Source organism: Poecilia formosa, unplaced genomic scaffold (genome assembly GCF_000485575.1).
Source record: "Poecilia formosa unplaced genomic scaffold, Poecilia_formosa-5.1.2 Scaffold280, whole genome shotgun sequence".
NCBI classification, from domain to species: domain Eukaryota; kingdom Metazoa; phylum Chordata; class Actinopteri; order Cyprinodontiformes; family Poeciliidae; genus Poecilia; species Poecilia formosa.
This window is the reverse complement of record NW_006800219.1, coordinates 220,837-227,019: the sequence shown is the minus strand read 5'-3', so window position 1 is coordinate 227,019 and position 6,183 is coordinate 220,837.

Below are 6,183 nucleotides of genomic sequence, written 5' to 3'. Positions count from 1 at the left end.
TGACAATATTAACATTTCACGGTCGAAAGCGCAAAGCTGACTCGTCACCTCTTCAAATACCTGGAAGAAGTGCGGAGTGAGACAGTGCAGTGCTGAGCCTCACCTCTGGTGGCGCTGTGTCACACCCGTGAATGAAGCAGTTGGCAAAACCCAGAGCCAACTGACCATCCTCACCACGAGACCGCAGACGGGAGGTCGTTCCTGCCAACAGTTTTGTCATCTTTTGCTAATTTGGCCATAAAAATATGTAAAGACAACACAATAAACGAACAAGAACATCCCCACCTACCTTTCCATCAGACCTGTATGTCTTCACACCAAAAATCTTAAATTATTTCCGTCTCTGTCTCAGCTGGCATTCCTGAGCCTTTCCTCCCCACTCTTACCCCGTGCTTGATCTGGCCAGGAAACTGTTAATAAGTTAGATTAAATGCAACCAGATAGTTTTATTTTAAATACATTTTTACTGTTTTATCTAAATATGACTATTTTTAATGGATTGAAATAGACTCTCTTCCTATTGGACTGAAACACTAAATGATGGGAGGAAAGTTGATAAATGTAGTTTTTTATTTTTTATTTTTTGCAGATTGTCTCAAAATGATGTTTTGTTGAACTTTTACTGAGTCTTTTTCGCTTGTAAATATCCTTTTATTTCAAAGTAGAAACAAGTGTGTGTGATTGGTCAGACACGAGAAATGAAACTTGAACCTGTCTAGATTGAAGTGAAGCTGAGTGACGGCCGTCCTTCACACGTGCTGAAGGTCTCAGCAGGTTGGAGTGAGCCACATGGGGGCGGTATCCTCTAATGCTGTCTGCAGGCTCTCTTCCTCGGCTCCTTACTGTCTCACAGGAAAAATGTCAGTAAAAGCACGCTCAGAATAACAAACAAACAAGAAGAAAAACAACCAATCTAGTGTGTTTCCCAAATCTCTGCATTCTTCTTCTGTGTTCCGCCTGAGTCACGGTGACTGTTCTGACAAATCATCAACAAGAAAGGTCAGTTGAGCAGCTAATTTGAAGCAGCGGTAAGGTCCTCCCACGGCGGCGCCTTCCAGGCATTCCTGTCACACTTTGATGCCTCCAGTTTCCAGCGTGGAGCGACTCTTCTCTTTCGGTTGGATTGGCGGTCTGGACGCGGCTGTTGACGATGAGCAACGATGACTTGCCTGTAATAAAATCCAAATATTTTGATAATGGGCAGGAGGAAATGGACAGGTGCTGTGTTTGTTTAGGCGACAGAGCTGCTCTCTTCCTGACAGGTGCTCTGCAGACCGGGCAGCGAGGGAAACTCCGCTCACCAACGGATGCGAGCGCCTTTTGAGGACTCTGTTGACATAACATAATCCCATCACTTTTTTTTTTTGAGACTCTGTGGTTGTGGTTAAAGTACCTGACTCTGCCTTGGAGATGATTCACTAATGTAGCAGAAAGCAGGTCGTTTTGCATGGGTCAGAACTGATTGCTGTGTTTAGAGAACAAATGTATGTGTGTGTGTGTGTGAGACTTCCTTTTAATAACATACCATAACATTTGGTCATCTGAAGTGCCTCCAGGACTCATCCGACTATCCGGTCTTGTGGGAGAGTTTGGTGCTTTCCAGCCACTAATGTTGGATCAGTCACTGGTTCCTGATTAACCAGAGCTGCTCCCATGTTTCCCCTCCTACCGGCTTCTACGCACTGCAAAAACACAAAAGTCTTACCAGGTATTTTTGGTCTAGTTTCTAGTGCAAATATATTGGAAAACTTGAAATAAATCAAAACTAACTTACAAATAACTTTTGAGCTAGACATACAAGTTTATTTTAAGTCAATATTTCTTCAGTATGGATGAAAACGTACTTGTTCCATTGGCAGACTATTTCACTTATAACATGGGAAAACATCTTGTAAATTATGTGGCAATGGAGCAAATACTTTTTCATCAATATTTAAAAATGATTGACTCCTATATCCTGCTGAAAAGTTACTTTTAAGTTAGTTTGGTCTTATTTCAAGTGTACTAAGATCCTTGCACTGGAAACTAAACCAAAATTACTTGGTACGATTCTGTGTGCTTTTTTATGCAGTGCTCACATGACAGATGTTGTTCAGCAGCTGACCGGCCGGCCGGCTCCCGGCTTCTTACCAGCCGTTGTCCCGGTGCGCGGTGACGCAGGTATTGCACAACATTTTCCCCGGTTATGACTGCCATGACATCACCGGCTTATCTCCATGTTCACCATCTCCCAGTGCCCCCCTCCACCTGCCTTCACCCACCTGACGTGTGACACCAACGATCGCACTGTTTTGTGTAAACACAGCAAATATATCAAAAATGAACACACACACACACACACACACACACACCATCACCACTGCCTCGGGTCCCGACGTAACCAAGGCCGCACCTGTCGCACGTGACGTCACAGATGAGTCAGGTGAACGTATGCATGCGTGTGTGAGCGGGTCGCTGCCGGCTGTGGGATGTTTTCATAATCAGCACACCTTGGTCACAAGGTAAACTTTCCACTGTGTCAGAGAAATGGTCTCCCCTTCACACTTGAGCAGTCTGATAAAGGCAAACTCCTTCCAGATGGGACTGACCACAGGGGCCGGTCAGGCCTGGCTCCTTCCTGTTCGTACATCTTTGCAATGTCGTTTCTTTGAAAATTTTGGCGTACTTTTTCCCATTTCATTGTCTTCATTTTTCATTTTCAAGTTTATTTGTGTTTCACATTTTGGCAACGAGGCAGTTCAAAGTGCTTCCCCGTCGTACAAACACCAAAGTCATCAATTGTGAGACCAGCGATAAATATTACATTTTGTCGAATGCCATCATCAGAATCATCAATACACATCAAATATGTTGATCAGTGTTGCAACAATGTTTACTACTAATCCAAGACAACTTGAAACAGCTGGGGTTTTTAACTTGATTTAAAGGAACTCGGCGTTTTGGCTGTTTTGCAGTTCTCTGGAAGTTTGTTCCAGATTTTTGATGCATAGAAGCTGAAAGCTGCTTCTTCATGTTTGGTTCTGATTCTGGGGATGCAGAGCAGAACCAGAACCAAAGACAAAGTAGGTTTTGCATCTGTGTTTTATGGAAAATTACGCTTGGCAAGAAATGTTGCTATATCTCTACAATTAGAGACTGTCCGGTATTTGTCGCTTATCTGAGGGATCGTGTACATCTACGGTTCTTTATAAAAGAACTACTGTAACATAAGACTGTCAAGTAGCTAAAAACTCCTGGATGGAAATTGCGACTTTGTTGTTCTGAGTTTGTCTGTCTTGGTAAAAGCAAAACAGAGGAGGTTGATGGGCATGATGGGTTTCCCCCAGGTGGTCTGCGCCAGAGTATGACTGGTGTGTATGAACACAAACGGTCCGCAACCATGACATGACTGTGGAAACCTTTACACTCCAGTAAAGATTACTGTTAGATCAGCTCAAGTGGTTGGAGAGAGGACATCTCTGGCTACAATAACCTCGCTGATGGACAATGTCTCTCACCCCTTGCATCAAACTGTTGCTAAACTCAAAAGCTCCTTCAGTTGGTTGACAAAACTTACTTTTATTTAGGTGATTTCACTGTGAAGTTGTCATAGGATGCTGCACAAAGGATGCAAACTAAACTTGACATTTTATCTTAAACCTTTAGATGAGGGAAAAAAAGACAGCAATGGGAATCAGCCGTTCACCATGACGACCAGCAGTTTTCAGCAAACACTTTATTCAAGATAAGTAAAAAGTGTCTTTTACTTTTTACTTCATTAGTATATGAAGTTCATATACTAAGTATGTGTCTAATCATTAGTAACCATGGAGAAAATGTCCTACCATCATGTAGCCTACCATGTACAAAAAAACTGGTTAGCATCTAATCTTCTATGACATAATGGAGTGAACTCAGTCAAAGTCAGCGATCTGATCAAACCAAATGTCAGGAGGGTGAAAGTGTTGGTTGGTTACTAAACTAGCTATAAGACCCCGACAGATTAGCTCAGCTGGAACAAGAAGCAGCCATGACTACACTGACAAAAACAACTTGACAAAACAATCACGGTTCTCCCGTCCCTCACTTCCGACATCCATCTTAGCGTCTCAACATGATTCACTGACATAGTTGCAAAGGGTCTATAACCATCACTGCTCCAGACGAGCTCCATAAGTCTTTACGTCCCTGCTGGTATTGACGCAGTGTTTTTATTTCTTTCAGATACTCTGCCATGTTTTTATGAACAACTTTAAGATGATCCTACTCAGTCGCACGTCTCCTTTTAAACAGAATATCCTTTATTGCACATTGTTATTTCTTCCATCCTATTTCCTAACATCACTAGAGGATGTCTTGCAGTGGGGAAGTTGTGGGTTTGATTCTTCCTCCATGCCATGTGTTGATGTTCCTCTTGGCAAGGCGCTTACCGTAACCTCAAGCTGCTTCTCTGTACATTGGTGTGTGGAGGTTTGTTAGTGTGACTGTGTGGATGTAACGTTAGTGCCAGTCCATTTACTCTTTAAACTTAAAAAAAAAAAAAACATGCATTCAGTAGATTGAAATTAGTGCTTCTAATATGACGACTTAATAAAACATGAATACTTCAGCAAGGTGTTGCTGCATGTGTGGAATATTTTATTCTGTGGCGTCACCTTTACCCAGTTCCTTCGGTTGAAATGCATTTATCTGTTCTGCAGCTTGTAGGTAGTCAGAATTCCTACATTTCTTCCACTTCTGTTCTTTCTTCCCAGACACCCTGAAAACATTAGTCAGTGAAACTCAAACAGCGTCCGCTTTAAGAGATACCACCAGTGCCTTGTCACGACTTAACCAAGCGACTAAGAACTGGATCCAACAGGAAACGCCGAACTGCTTCGTAATCCGATCAGCCGGCTGCTAATATTTCTCCTTACTTCGGTGGCTAATTGTTTTAGCAGTAGGTGACCTGCGGTTCACCTGGCCGGCAGACGTTAATGGACCTGTTGTGAGCCTGGTTGACGCGCACAGAGACCCATCTGTTCCGCTTCTGTAAATGATCATAAGGCCGAGCCGAAGCGTCTAAATATAGACGGGACAAATTAAATTCAAATGACTCAGACGCCTGATGACTGAGCCGAGCCAGTTCTCCTGCTTCAACCGCTCGGCAAGCGCGCGCGCCGACCCGGCCCGGCCCGACCAGACCCGGCCCGGCCCGGGCGACGACCTGCAGTCACTTATTCCTCTCTGCTGCTGAGGAAGTAGGCTGGGTGAAGGAAGGGAGGGGAGGAGAGAGGCTAAATCAGTTGGTGGGCAGGAAGCGCTGTCATATCCAGGAGGAAGTGTGAGTCAGTGCTCGAACATTTTTGAAAGCTGATTCAGCTCGGCACAGGAAAAGGGAAACGCTTACTGCTGAGCTTTGACACCGGGGTGGGAAACAAACTCATCTGGGGTGGTGTAACCTTAAAAAGGGTCCCCCACGTAAAAAAAAACAAACAAAAAAAACGTTAAAAAGGAACAGAAAAACCAGAGTGAACAGATGTTGAAGGAGGATTAAAAGAGAGGAGATCAGTAACTAATGTCTAATGCAGCAGCGATACAAGAGAGAAGAAGAAGAACGCCTCTACGTATGAACAGAAGACGGGCAAAGAACCAGCAGAGAGGATGGGGCCAAAGGCTAACACTACGGGTCGTCACTTTTTTTCTTTTTTGTCTTTTGGTCCTCTGAAATCTTCCCTTCCCTCTCCTGCTCCCATCACTTCTCAGATTTCACAGTTCCAGGCACCGTGGCTTAACCCCTTCTGTTCCGATGAAACGCCCCTCGGCTTCAGCTTCTCCTCAAACGACGACCAGTCAGAAATCTGGGGCTGTCAACGCATACGATTAATCTGAAAAGTTTAACGTTAATATGACGTAACGCAGATTAATCGTGTCGCATATTTTGACCGAAAAGCCTCTCTCTGGCGGAGGGCTACTTAGTTCACAGCAGTGCCTTACACTGTCTTGTACTGCGGTCAGTGTTTCCGGGTCGCAAACGCGGGTGAAAAGATGAGCGAGGAAAGTCAGACTGCTATGTTTAGAGGAAAAATAAAACTTTGCTTTAAAAACACAGTGGTTAGAGCGGGTTCAAGATCTCAATGCAGCCGTCATGAGTTTGAATCCTGTCCTCAGTTTCTCTGGCGCAATGTCTCTTTGCCTCCTTCCTGTTAGATTTCTGTCCAATGA